The sequence below is a fragment of the Tachypleus tridentatus genome, chromosome 3 (assembly GCF_004210375.1).
Source record: "Tachypleus tridentatus isolate NWPU-2018 chromosome 3, ASM421037v1, whole genome shotgun sequence".
Classification (NCBI taxonomy): Eukaryota; Metazoa; Arthropoda; class Merostomata; order Xiphosura; family Limulidae; genus Tachypleus; species Tachypleus tridentatus.
In genome coordinates this window covers 62,029,677-62,045,737 of record NC_134827.1, presented here as the reverse complement: position 1 = coordinate 62,045,737, position 16,061 = coordinate 62,029,677, and the positions used below count along the sequence as shown (strand labels likewise).

Sequence of the window (16,061 nt, the reverse complement as noted above, 5' to 3'; positions counted from 1 at the left end):
TGTTCCTGATTAATAAAAATAAATAATGTTCCTAATAAATAAAAATAAATAATGTTCCTGATTAAATAAAAATAAATAATGTTCCTAAATAAATATAAAAAAAAATAAATAATGTTCCTAATAAAAAAAAAATAAATAATGTTCCTGATTAATAAAAATAAATAATGTTCCTAATAAATAAAAATAAATAATGTTCCTGATAAATAAAAAATAAATAATGTTCCTAAAAATAAATAATGATTAATAAAAATAAATAATGTTCTAATAAATAAAAATAAATAATGTTCCTGATAAATAAAAATAAATAATGTTCCTAATAAATAAAAATAAATAATTTTCTTTAGAAATAAAAAATAAATAATGTTCCTGATAAATAAAAATAAATAATGTTCCTAATAAATAAAAATAAATAATGTTCCTAATAAATAAAAATAAATAATGTTCCTAATAAATAAAAATAAATAATGTTCCTAATAAATAAAAATAAATAATGTTCCTGATTAATAAAAATAAATAATGTTCCTAATAAATAAAAATAAATAATGTTCCTAATAAATAAAAATAAATAAATAAATAAAAATAAATAATGTTCCTAATAAATAAAAAATAAATAATGTTCCTAAATAAAATAAATAAAATAAATAATGTTCCTGATTAATAAAAATAAATAATGTTCCTAATAAATTAAAAAAATAAATAAAAATAAATAATGTTCCTAATAAATAAAAATAAATAATGTTCCTGATTAATAAAATAAATAAAAATAAATAATGTTCCTAATTAATAAAAATAAATAATGTTCCTGATTAATAAAAAAAATAAATAATGTTCCTAATAATAAAAAAAATAAATAATGTTCCTAAATAAATAATAAAAAATAAATAATGTTCCTAATAAATAAAAATAAATAATGTTCCTAATTAATAAAAATAAATAATGTTCCTAATAAATAAAAATAAATAATGTTCCTGATAATAAAAAATAAATAATGTTCCTGATTAATAAAAATAAAAAAATGTTCCTTATAAATACTAATGTTCCTGATAAATAAAAATAAATAATGTTCCTAATTAATAAAAATAAATAATGTTCCTAATAAATAAAAATAAATAATGTTCCTGATTAATAAAAATAAATAATGTTCCTAATAAATAAAAATAAATAATGTTCCTGATTAATAAAAATAAATAATGTTCCTAATAAATAAAAAAATAAATAAAAATAAATAATGTTCCTAATAAATAAAAATAAATAATGTTCCTAATAAATAAAAATAAATAATGTTCCTGATTAATAAAAATAAATAATGTTCCTAATAAATAAAAATAAATAATACTAATAAAAATAAATAATGTTCCTGATTAATAAAAATAAATAATGTTCCTAATAAATAAAAATAAATAATGTTCCTAATAAAAAAATAAATAAATAAAAAAAAATAAATAAATAAATAAAAATAAAAATAAATAATGTTCCTAATAAAAAAAATAAAAATAAATAAATTAATAAAAATAAATAATGTTCCTGATAAATAAAAATAAATAATGTTCCTGATTAATAAAAATAAATAAATAAATAAAAAAAATAAATAATGTTCCTGTTCCTAATAAAAAATAAATAATGTTCCTAATAAATAAAAATAAATAATGTTCCTAATAAATAAAAAAAATAAATAATGTTCTAATAAATAATAAATAATTAATAAAATAAATAATGTTCCTAATAAAAATAAAATAAAAATAAATAATGTTCCTAATAAATAAAAATAAATAATAAAAATAAATAATGTTCCTGATTAATAAAAATAAATAAAATAAATAAAAATAAATAATGTTCCTAATAAAAAAAAATAAATAATGTTCCTAAATAATTAATAAAAATAAATAATGTTCCTAATAAATAAAAATAAATAATAAATAAAAATAAATAATGTTCCTAATAAATAAAAAATAAATAATGTTCTAATAAATAAAATAAATAAAAATAATTAAAAAATAAATAATGTTCTAATAAATAAAAATAAATAAATAAAAAAAATAAATAATGTTCCTAATTAATAAAAATAAATAATGTTCCTATAAATAAAAATAAATAATGTTCCTAATAAATAAAAAATAAATAAATAAATAAAATAAATAATAAATTAATAAAAAAATAAATAATGTTCCTAATAAATAAAATAAATAATGTTCCTGATAAATAAAAATAAATAAAAAAAATAAATAATGTTCCTAATAAATAAAAATAAATAATGTTCCTGATAAAAATAAAAAAATAAATAATGTTCCTGATAAATAAAAATAAATAATGTTCCTAATTAATAAAAATAAATAAATAAATAAAAATAAATAATGATTAATAAAAAAATAAATAATGTTCCTAATAAAAAAAATAAATAATGTTCCTGATTAATAAAAATAAATAATGTTCCTAATAAAAAATAAATAATGTTCCTGATTAATAAAAATAAATAATGTTCCTAATAAATAAAAATAAATAATGTTCCTAATTAAAAAAAAAATAAATAAAATAAAAAAATAAATAATGTTCCTAAATAAAAATAAATAATAATAAAAAAATAAATAATGTTCCTAATAAATAAAAAATAAATAATGTTCCTGATTAAAAAAATAAATAATGTTCCTAATAAATAAAAATAAATAATGTTCCTAATAAATAAAAATAAATAATGTTCCTAATAAATAAAATAAATAATGTTCCTAATAAATAAAAATAAATAATGTTCCTGATAAATAAAAATAAATAAATAAATAATTAATAAAAAAATAAATAATGTTCCTGATTAATAAAAAATAAATAAATAATAAAATAAATAATGTTCCTAATAAAAAAAATAAATAAATAAAAAAATAAATAATGTTCCTAATAAATAAAAATAAATAATGTTCCTGATTAATAAAAAATAAATAATGTTCCTAATAAATAAAAATAAATAAATAAAAAAATAAATAATGTTCCTGATTAATAAAAATAAATAATGTTCCTAATAAATAAAAAATAAATAATGTTCCTGATTAATAAAAATAAATAATGTTCCTAATAAATAAAAATAAATAATGTTCCTAATAAATAAAATAAATAATGTTCCTGATTAATAAAAATAAATAATGTTCCTGATTAATAAAAATAAATAATGTTCCTGATTAATAAAAATAAATAAAATAAATAATAAAAAATAAATAATGTTCCTAAAAATAAATAAAATAAATAATGTTAATGTTAATATTAAAAAATAAATAATGTTCCTAATAAATAAATAAAAAATAAATAAAAAATAAAAAATAATGTTCCTAATAAAATAAAAAAAAAATAAATAATGTTCCTAATAAATAAAAATAAATAATGTTCCTAATAAAATAATAAAAATAAATAAATAAAAAAAATAAATAATGTTCCTAATAAATAAAAATAAATAATGTTCCTGATAAAAAAAAATAAATAAAATAAAAATAAATAATGTTCCTTATAAATAAAAATAAATAATGTTCCTAATAAATAAAAAAAAAATAAATAATGTTCCTAATAAATAAAAATAAATAATGTTCCTGATTAATAAAAATAAATAATAATAATAAAAATAAATAATGTTCCTGATAAATATAAAATAAATAATGTTCCTGATTAAAAAAAATAAATAATGTTCTAATAAATAAAAATAAATAATGTTCTGATAAATAAAAATAAATAATGTTCCTGATAAATAAAAATAAATAATGTTCCTTATAAATAAAAAAAATAAAAATAAATAATGTTCCTAATAAATAAAAATAAATAATGTTACTAATAAATAAAAATAAATAATCTTCCTAATATTAATAAAAATAAATAATGTTCCTAAATAAATAAAAAATAAATAATGTTCCTGATAATAAAAAAAATAAATAATGTTCCTAATAAATAAAAATAAATAATGTTCCTAATAAATAAAAATAAATAATGTTCCTAAAAAAATAAATAATGTTCCTGATTAAAAAAATAAATAATGTTCCTAATAAATAAAAATAAATAATGTTCCTAATAAAAATAAAAAATAAATAATAATAAATAAAAATAAATAATGTTCCTAAATAAAATAAATAAAATAAATAATGTTCCTGATAAATAAAAATAAAAAAAAATAAATAATGTTCCTAAAAAATTAAAAAATAAATAATGTTCTATTAAAAAAAAATAAATAATGTTCCTGATTAATAAAAAAATAAATAATGTTCCTGATAAATAAAATAAATAAAAATAAAAAAATAAATAATGTTCCTAATAAATAAAAATAAATAATGTTCCTAAATAAATAAAAAATAAATAATGTTCCTAATGATTAATAAAAATAAATAATGTTCCTAAATAAAATAAATAAAATAAAAAAATAAATAATGTTCCTAAATAAAAATAAATAAATAATAAAAATAAATAATGTTCCTAATAAATAAAAATAAATAATGTTCCTGATAAATAAAAATAAATAAAAATAAATAAAAATAAATAATGTTCCCTGATTAATAAAATAAATAAATAAAAATAAATAATGTTCCTAATAAATAAAAATAAATAATGTTCCTAATAAATAAAAATAAATAATGTTCCTGATTAAAAAATAAAATAAATAATGTTCCTAAATAAATAAAAATAAATAATGTTCCTAATAAATAAAAAATAAATAATGTTCCTGATTAAATAAAATAAATAATGTTCCTGATAAATAAAAATAAATAATGTTCCTAATAAATAAAAATAAATAATGTTCCTAATAAATAAAAAATAAATAAATAAATAAAATAAATAATGTTCCTGATTAATAAAAATAAATAATGTTCCTAATAAATAAAAATAAATAATGTTCCTAATAAATAAAAATAAATAATGTTCCTGAATAAATAAAAATAAATAATGTTCCTAATAAATAAATAAAAATAAATAATGTTCCTAATAAAATAAATAAAAATAAATAATGTTCCTAATAAATAAAAATAAATAATGTTCCTAATAAAAAAAATAAATAAAAATAAATAATGTTCCTAATAAATAAAAAATAAATAATGTTCTGAATAAATAAAAATAAATAATAAATAAAAAAAATAAATAATGTTCCTGATAAATAAAAATAAATAAATAAATAATAAAAATAAATAATATAATAATAAAATAAATAAAAAAAAATAAATAATGTTCCTGATTAATAAAAATAAATAATGTTCCTAATAAATAAAAAAAAAATAAATAAAAATTAAATAAAAATAAATAATGTTTCCTAAATAAATAAATAAAATAAATAAATTAAAAAAATAAATAATGTTCCTGATTAATAAAAATAAATAATGTTCCTAATTAATAAAAATAAATAATGTTCCTAAAAATTAAAAAAAATAAATAATGTTCCTGATTAATAAAAAATAAATAATGTTCTAATAAATAAAAATAAATAAATTAATAAAATAAATAATGTTCCTAATAAAAAAATAAATAATGTTCCTGATAAATAAAAATAAATAATGTTCCTAATAAAAAAAAAATAAATAATGTTCCTAATAAATAAAAAATAAATAATGTTCCTAATAAATAAAAATAAATAATGTTCCTAATAAATAAAAATAAATAATGTTCCTAATAAATAAAAATAAATAATGTTCCTGATAAATAAAAATAAATAATGTTCCTAATAAATAAAAATAAATAATGTTCCTAATAAATAAAAATAAATAATGTTCCTAATAAATAAAAATAAATAATGTTCCTAATAAATAAAAAAATAAATAATGTTCCTAAATAAAATGTTAAAATAAATAATGTTCCTGATAAATAAAAATAAATAATGTTCCTAAATAAAAAAATAATAATGTTCCTGATTAAAAAATAAATAATGTTCCTAATTAATAAAATAAATAATATTAATAAAATAAATAATGTTCCTGATAAATAAAAATAAATAATGTTCCTAATAATAAAAATAAATAATGTTCCTGATAAATAAAAATAAATAATGTTCCTGATAATAAAAAATAAATAATGTTCCTGATTAATAAAAATAAATAATGTTCCTGATAAATAAAATAAATAATGTTCCTAATAAATAAAAATAAATAATATTAATAAAAATAAATAATGTTCCTAATAAATAAAAATAAATAATGTTCCTGATTAATAAAAATAAATAATGTTCCTGATTAATAAAAATAAATAATGTTCCTAATAAATAAAAATAAATAATGTTCCTGATTAATAAAAAAATAAATAAAAATAAATAATGTTCCTAAATATATTAATAAAAATAAATAATGTTCCTGATAAATAAAATAAATAAAAAATAAATAATGTTCCTAATAAATAAAAAATAAATAATGTTCCTGATTAATAAAAATAAATAAATGTTAATGTAATAAAAAATAAATAATGTTCCTAATTAAAAAAAATAAATAATGTTCCTGATTAATAAATAAAAATAAATAATGTTCCTGATAAATAAAAATAAATAATGTTCCTAATAAATAAAAATAAATAATGTTAAGAAAAAAAATAAATAATGTTAATGTTTCTAATAAATAAAAATAAATAATGTTCCTGAATAAATAAAAATAAATAATGTTCCTAATAAATAAAAACATGTCCTAGTCAGAAATGTATCAGAATATGAGAAGATAAACATGAATTATGTATCAGCGCTTTGTTTAATATTTACATTTTAAGGCACCATAAGCTAGTATAGCGCGTTGTAGCACTTTTGTAACACAATGAGAAAGGTCATTATATTGTTGAGAATGACTATTTCTGTATTGTGACATACAATACCAATTAACAAAAAATCTTCCTCAGAAGGTTTCGTCTTGCACAATAACATCATCAGAGCATAACTTGTATTTCTCACGTGAATTTTATATGAATATACTGTAAAAAATAATCACACTGAAATTATTTTCCCCGACATAACGAAGAGACAGAAACGTAGATCGTGTATTTGATTATAATATTATTGTAGTGACATATTTGACTTTATTGTATAAAAAGTTTCAAAATTTAATAAGAAATCTGTATGGGCACAACAACAGAGAAACACTGAGAAAACAATCATTTATTTCTCACAAAACTAAACAGTGTCCACATTCTAAGATTAAAGAAACAGATTGTTTGTGGCTGTTTGTCAGTCATCATTTCAAGGCCTTTTCTCGTTCATCAGGACAAACTGTAACAAACAAATAAGGAAGTTTTTAAGCCGAGAAATCTGATACTTGGAGTTTGTTAAATTTAGTTGTCAAAGTAATTTCTTTATCTGGTTGTTATAAAACTTTACTTTAAATTCGATGGATGTTTCTTTGTGAAATAACCCACATTAAGTTCCAAACAGACCCTATTATTTATATTTTTGGTGGTAAATTGACCTATGAAAATCTAATATTTTTAAAATTTAAACTGAAACATGCTTTTAATACATGTTTTAAAATACATGCAACGAATTACAAATTACAAATAATGTTCCTAATAACAAACAAGGCAGCAACGTTCTTTAAACAAGGCCCCGGCATGGCCAGGTGGTTAAGACACTCGACTCGTAATCTGAGGGTCGCGAGTTCGAATCTCCGTCACACCAAACATGCTCTCCCTTTCAGCCGTGGGGGCGTTATAGTGTCACGGTCAATCCCACTATTCGTTGTTAAAAGAGTAGTCCAAGAGTTGGCGGTGGGTGGTGATGACTAGCTGCCTTCCTTCTAGTCTTACACTGCTAAATTAGGGACGGCTAGCGCAGATAGCCTTTGCAACGAATTACAAATAATATTCATAACTGTATGCAAACGAATTACAAATAATATTTACAACTCAACTTTATGGCATTAAGTCTGATAAGCTTACCTTTGAAAAGAATATATTTTGAAACTGGTTGATTTTGGAGTTAATAGTAACCATGGTAGCCCGGATGCAGGTAGTAGCCACGATACGGTTGGTACTGATGGTGATACCGAACGCTTTGGGCATAGCCATGTCTATATCCATAAGCACTGTAGATTGGGTGAACCTGGAAGTCCAGACGTGGACCATACAAGCCAGCACTGCTTACAGCGACTAGAGCCAGGATAGCGAGAACTATAAGCTATATTAAAATAAAATAAGTTTCCATTATAACATGAGCTAATGAATTATTAACTTGTTTATTTGTGTGGGAAAGTAATTCATATGAAATACACCTAGTATAGCATCGCTCCATATGTTAACATTTCTTACCCCTTCTTTGAATGTATTTTTATCATTACATTAATTTATCATTACATTTTTATCATTACATTATTTTAACCTTTAAATTATTTCTTGTGAGCCACGTGTTAAATTCTTTATCTGAGTTTAAAAATTGACAAACCTACCATAGCCTTGGCCATCTTGGGTTATGCAGTTGTTTATAATCTCTCACTTTTCCCTCTGTTTATATATGTTTTTAACTGTGCTAATGGGACAATGGGTGTGCAATGAGTTTGTCGCGTTCTCTGATTTTAGGTTTGAGCTCCCTGGTACTGAAAATTAACCGTGCAATCAAATAATCGACTCCCCGTGTTAAACAATGAATACATTTCTAAGCCTTTCTGGACATTGAAGTTCTCATGATTTTACAAGAGATAAAGCTGATCGCTCAAGCCTATCATACAACAAGCTTTTCTTTGGTTTCTCGGTCAGTACGCAGGTCGACAGTAACTTTCACTTATTATTTTAATTACCAACGTGGCTGTCTACGCTCCATGTTACTGTTCAAGTGGAACAGAAACTGAGCAGTGTTTTTTTTTTATCAGATGACCCAAGATTCCATTCTATAAATAAAAGTGAAAACTTAGACTAAGCCTGTTCGAATAGAAAAGTAAACTATAAAACACACGTGAACACTTCAATGCCTTTTTAGTTTTGAGAAATGTTTGGATTTTATGTTCATTTTTTTCCGGTTTAAACGAACAATATTTTTTATGCTTTTTAATATTATATGTGAGAGTGACTTACCTTCTCAGTGAGTGTGTGGGTGTACCGATAAAAAGAGAGATAGATAAAACCAGAGTAAATATTTTGTTCATTTTCAAATCACATTTGTAACATAAATAAAAAACCTGTCCTCTTTCACACATATTGTGTGCTTCAGAAATATTCTAGAATGTTAGATCATATTATGTGCTTCAGGTTCTATTCTAGAATATTGTAAAATATCATGTTCTTCACAAATATTCTACAACAGTACCTCGTGGATGTTATAACAAACAAGAACCCTTATTTTTGTCTTGATTATATTTATACAAATCCACAATAAATGAACTCTATATTTCTATATTTAAAAACGGCTGGTATGGGTAGAGAATGTAGTTTTCTCTACAAGTGGGTTTTTTCGTCATCACGAACTCTACATTTCATTTCCAGTGACGATGTTAGAAAAACACCCAGGTTCGAACCTCGACGGACCTGGTTATGAGAAATAGGCCTAACCAGATTACCTTGGTTTCGGTTCTTTGAAAGATTAAGTTTGTATAAAACACAACATCAGACATCATCTTGAAAATGTATATCAAATCTTGGATTCTTGACATAAACACTAAAGAAAGTCTTTCTCTTGATGACGAGAAACCCACTTGAAATAAAAATGTATGTCAGAACGGCTGGTATATGTATTAACACTTTTACTAATAAAGCAGAGAGCAAAGTTTCGACCTTCCGAGGTCATCTTCAGGTTCAAACGTTCTTCTCTGCTTTATTAGTAAAAGTGTTAATACCTTTACCAGCCGTTCTGAGATACGAAAAGTCTTTCTGAAACAGAGCTTTGATAGAACATTACCTTAAAAATATACGTCTCAGACGTCTGACTCTTAATAAACAGGTTAGTGTCTTTATTATGGAAGCGATCTAAAATTTGTAAACAAACTTAGTATCTAAATGTGTTTTCTTGCTACAAAGACGAACTAAAAGTTGAGATTTATAGTTTTTTTGTGCACTGTATCAAAGTTGTCAGTATTTATTTATCATGATGATAAAGCTTTGAACTCATTTACGATTGCAAATCTAATCCGTCTGTCTTCCTGGGCACTCTTTTGCATTGAAAAAACAACGCGTTTCTGATTTGAAAAATTATATATAAATATATTTATCTAGTGTTTCTATTTTTTACTCCCAAACGTGGTATATACGAAGACACTATGTTGGTTGGGTTTGTACGACAGTGACCTGAAATTATGAAACACAAGTTTAGGATTTATTGTTTCTGCAAAACTTTAGGCAGAGTGGACATAATGGGTTTTAAACCTTCATTCAGCTGTAACTCCATGTTGAATGAAACAAGACGTCATTTTGGGTATTATACTGAGGTCTGCTTGGTTATAGAAGTTTCATCGACGTCACACGTGTTTGTATTGGACGAAGCTTTGTAGAAGATATATCGACGTCACACTTGTTTATATTTCACGTAGCTTTGTAGAAGATATATCAACGTCACACTTGTTTATATTGCCCGTAGCTTTGTAGAAGATATATCGACGCCACACTTGTTAATATTGTACGCAGTTTTGTAGCTGATGTGGTGTACTAGAATTATCAAGCCACTACAAATCTCTCCTATTAACTGTAACAAGTTTTCTGTCTGTAATTAGTGCTAGAGTTAATAAGTCATCTGGGAGTTTTTTTAGTTATCAGTATAGTTTCTAGAGCTAACAAGTTATCAAGGAATTTTCCAGGTTACAACTGTAGTGACTAATTACGAGAATGTATGATCCGTATAGAGTTTTGTCTTATTAACTTGACATTTTTTAGGGTTAGTATAATTCCGAGTTAACAAACCATGTTGAACTTTTTTCTATGAAAAATTTATTGTACTTCAATTTAAAAAAAAAAACAGTTGGTCGTATTAACAGGTTTAGCCTGTACAGCTTATCTTGGTTGAACCAGGAATATCCTAGTATGTAAACGTGAGGAGGTTTTAAATACCCTTCAACAAATCTTTATAGTTTCTGTTATATTTTTGTACTAGAATTTCTACAGAACTCTAGGCTTAATAAAGGTACAGGGTGTTAATAATGTTTTATTTAAAAACATACTTGCAATATCTGTTCAAAATGACCATCGTCGAGTTCAAAGCATGTTTCTTTCAACATTTTATAACATTTGATAGATGCAACTGTCCGTACGATTCTGTCCTTCAGATGATACAAGTTTGTAATTATTACAGAATAATGTTTTAACATTACTCTTAACGGCATGATTATTATTTATGTGTAACACAAAGATGCAGCAAAATAATGAAACATAAAATGAATTGTTTGTTTTGAACTCTTGGACTACTCTTTTACCAACGAATAGTGGAATTGACCGTTACTTTACAACGCCCCCATAGCTGAAAGGGTGAACATGTTTGGTGTGACTGGGATTCGAACCCGCAACCCTCGGATTATGCCGGGCCATAAAATTTATACATTTAAAAAAAATACGTTTACATTGGGCCCGGCATGGCCAGATGGTTAAAGAACTCGACTCGTAATCCGAGAGTGGGGGGTTCGAATTCCCTTCACACCAAACGTGCTTGTTCTTTCAGCCGTGAGGGCGTTATAATGTTACGGTCAATCTCACTATTTGTTGGTAAAAGAGTAGCCCAAGAGTTGGCGTGAGTGGTGATGACTATCTGCCTTCCCTCTAGCCTTACACTGCTCAATTAGGGACAGCTAGCACAGATAGCCCTCGAGTAGCTTTGCGCGAAATTCAAAACAAACAAACAAACGATTATATTGATTTCAGACTTTTCGGACACTTGTGACTGATGTTCATGAAAAACATACACAGGGAAATAGCGTCTATACTCAGTGATAGAGCTGCGTGCTAATAAATTTGTGAAAAATAATTTAGCACTTTAACATCGAACAATGAAATAATTTCTGTAGTCAATATATGAGCTACTTGTATATCTGACAAGTCATTCAGCTCATGAACAATAAACAATGAACATTCGGAAACAGAACTACGTGCTAATACGCATTTGATAATTCATTTGACGGTTTAACAATACAAAAGTGAAACAATATCTTTACTCAGAAAGAGAACTGTGTGCTAATATGCATGCCATTTAACCCTTTAACAATAAAAACCGGTTACTGTCAGAAATGAATAATTCCTTTTCGCGTAAACAATTCTAAAATAAAATTCTCGAGGTGCTATTGTCTCGTTTGCGGATTTTTAGGGCAATTCTGTTGTTACAGTTCAGAAGGAAAACAAATCTACTACAAAACTTTCCAGCTTTGTGTCTAAATATTTTAAAATAATTTTAGTGTCGTTAGATTTGGAATATTTATATTACGCATACCAATAATCTTTTAAATTTGTGTATACTTGTTTATTACACAACATGAGTGAGAAACTAGTTTTCACAAAAGCTTTTCATTAACTCGTGTTGAGTTAGGATTAATGTTATTCCGTGAAACACTGATATAACACAATAAATAATTGCACTTGTTCCATACTCTTGATATATCCTACTAATGATAATAATAGTTGATTTCTCTGTTTCAGTGTTGTGCAGTTATCTTACGTTTCGGGAAAACGTGTTAATTGTTGTAAAGTGTTTAGTTGTTGGAGTTATACAAGTCTCTTGGGCTACTCGCTTTGTAACATCATTTTAACAATTGTCTTTGATGAGGATATATGTATTGTTACACGAAACCTGGCATCACTACAGTTGTGAAACCCGACAGTTTCGTCTCACATTGCATTCGAGTTTGAAATGTAAAAAGAAACAGCATACTTTATTATGTAGGTTTTATAAATGATTTAGAACATGCACAAACATTTATATAGATAGAAGATATTGTGTTATAAGTGTGTATCACATTTCTAGATACGATTATATAGATAGAAGATATTGAGTTATAAGTGTGTATCACATTTCTAGATACGATTATATAGATAGAAGATATTGAGTTATAAGTATGTATCACATTTCTAGATACAATAATATAGATGGAAGATATTGAGTTATAAGTGTGTATCACATTTCTAGATACGATTATATAGATAGAAGATATTGAGTTGTAAGTATGTGTCACATTTCTAGATACAATAATATAGATGGAAGATATTGAGTTATAAGTGTGTATCACATTTCTAGATACAATAATATAGATGGAAGATATTGAGTTATAAGTGTGTATCACATTTCTAGATACAATAATATAGATGGAAGATATTGAGTTATAAGTGTGTATCACATTTCTAGATACGATTATATAGATAGAAGATATTGAGTTGTAAGTGTGTATTACATTTCTAGATAAGATTATATAGATAGAAGATATTGAGTTAGAAGATATTGTGTTATAACATCACATTTGTAGATACGATTATATAGATAGAAGATATTGAGATTATATAGATAGAAGATTGTAAGTGTATTACATTTCTAGATAAGATTATATAGATAGAAGATATTGAGTTGTAAGTGTGAATTACATTTCTAGATAAGATTATATAGATAGAAGATATTGAGTTATAAGTGTGTATCACATTTCTAGATACGATTATATAGATAGAAGATATTGAGTTATAAGTGTGTATCACATTTCTAAATACGATTATATAGATAGAAGATATTGAGTTGTAAGTGTGAATTACATTTCTAGATAAGATTATATAGATAGAAGATATTGAGTTATAAGTGTGTATCACATTTGTAGATACGATTATATAGATAGAAGTTATTGAGTTATAAGTATGTATCACATTTCCAGATACGATTATATAGATAGAAGATATTGAGTTATAAGTGTGTATCACATTTCTAGATACGATTATATAGATAGAAGATTTTGAGTTATAAGTGTGTGTGACATTTCTAGATACGATTATATAGATAGAAGATATTGAGTTATAAGTGTGTATCACATTTCTAGATACGATTATACAGATAGAAGATTTTGAGTTATCAGAGTGTTGAAAGTTTGTGAACGTGAGTGTACAGAGACAATATTCTGAACAAACCTGTAGGTTTTTAATTAATTCACCAGTTAAGAATATAAACTACATATAATTTTTATTTGTTAAATTTCTAATTGCAGGATGTTTATTATAAAGTTAGCTAGAAAAACCAAATTCATAAAGTTATTTAGTAAGAGGACTTAAAGTTTGTCATAACAGACGCTAGGATGACATCCATATTAGTCACATGAATTTTACTAAAAGAAATGTTTACACGTTAATTTTGTACTTTGTTGCAATGTTCTTCTTTTTACCGATGGATCAATACTAATTTTATGTATGTAGAATACCAGTATCCAGAACTTTATTATCTTCTGCTGGTTGAGAGATAATAGCCCATTGTTTAGTAGTTTTGGGCTATAAACAACACAACAAATATGTTGTTAGGATCTGACAAGATATAATAAACTTGTATCTTATTATTAAGTCCTTTAAAATAAAGCTCTGTTTTCGTAATTTCGCGCAAAGCTACTCGAGGGCTATCTGCGCTAGCCGTCCCTAATTTAGCAGTGTAAGACTAGAGGGAAGGCAGCTAGTCATCACCACCCACCGCCAACTCTTGGGCTACTCTTTTATCAACGAATAGTGGGATTGATCGTCATATTATAACGCCCCCACTGCTGAAAGGGCGAGCATGTTTGGTATGACGGGGATTTGAACCCGCGATCCTCGGATTACGAGTCGAATGCCTTAACCACCTGGCCATGCCGGGGCCTCTTTAAAATAAAATAAATGAAATGACACATTACAAAATTATTTGTTTAAATAATTCAGTGTTTAATACTTACATTTTAATACAGAGTATTAAACCTCTGTGTTCAGTAAACTGATTTGAATGTTTAATTATTTCTTTTATAAAATAAAAGTTATTTTGTCTTTTATTCTGCGCTTTGAAACTCTTACAATCTTTATTTCTTCGTATAGGTTCATCATTCTTTGTTTTTAAATAATAAGTAATCCTTGAAGAGAGTTTATTTGAATTTAATGAGGATTTGATATTACAAAAGTAAAATAAATACCACATTAGTTACATGTTTTAATAATTATTTATTAACGAAAATAAGTAATGCTTTAGTTACATGTTTTAAATAATACTTATTAATACGTCCCGCCATCGCCAAGCATTACTTATCGCGTTCGAATCCTAGTCGCACAAACATGCCCTCCCTCCCAAAAGTAAAGAACACTTCTTAGATGCTTCAAGTAACATTCAGCAAATTAAATATACAATATTTTAGCTACACATGCCTACGAAGTAGTTTTATTTAGCCGTAACAAGATATATAACAGAAATAGAGTTAAGAAACTTGAACAAGAATTCATTTTTTCTCTTAATTTTACAATTTACAAGCGGCATAATTAGAAATAAAAATATTTACTGAAAATAGCTCGTCGAGGAAATAAATGTTTATTTCACACTATTTAAATAGATAGATGAATGAGTTAAACTAAAAAGACGCTGCCCGCCCCAGTGGCTCAGCGGTATGTCTGCGGACTTACAACCCTAAAATCCGGGTTTCGATACCCGTGGTGGCCAGAGCACAGATAGCCCATTGTGTAGTCTTTGTGTTTGAATCCAAACAATCAGCCCCCTAGTGGCTCAGTTGTATGTCTGCGGACTTACAACACTAAAATCCGGGTTTCGATACCCGTGGTGGGCAGAGCACAGATAGCCCATTGTGTAGCTTTGTGTTTAATTCAAAACAACAACAAAACGAAGCTGTTGTTGAGTAAATAATTTAATTTAAATAGTTAAAGGATTTTAAAAATTAATTTTATAGATCATAACTTCCACATAAAACAATGTTCTTTGTGCAGTTTGTATCATAAACACGTTTAAACTAGAGTGACTGGTTAATAACTTCTCTCCTGTTCTAGATAAATCAGAATAAACTACTGTTATTTCAGAACGTTAAAGTCTCCATGTTTTAAACGTCTAAGTTCATTTAATACTGAGATGGGAGTGGCCTTTGAGGTCATGATACGAATCTTTAATCTAACATTCACGCCAGAAACCTTTTATTTGACTGAGCGAAGGAAAGAATGGTACCGATACGTTTCCCCCTCGCGATTATGTAGCA

At 23.8% G+C, this 16,061-nt stretch overlaps 2 long non-coding RNA genes across 2 annotated transcripts in view; both read right to left on the bottom strand.

Moving 5' to 3' along the window:
* LOC143246970 (uncharacterized) overlaps positions 1–16,061 on the bottom strand; it is a gene marked incomplete in the record, with an annotated part of 413,509 nt that overhangs the window by 186,419 nt on the left and 211,029 nt on the right.
* LOC143246971 (uncharacterized) lies at positions 7,064–8,450 on the bottom strand. The gene is made up of 3 exons (XR_013026286.1): positions 8,364–8,450; positions 7,858–8,095; positions 7,064–7,192 (listed from the first exon to the last, which is right to left on the bottom strand). It is a non-coding gene; the product is annotated as an uncharacterized LOC143246971 (long non-coding RNA).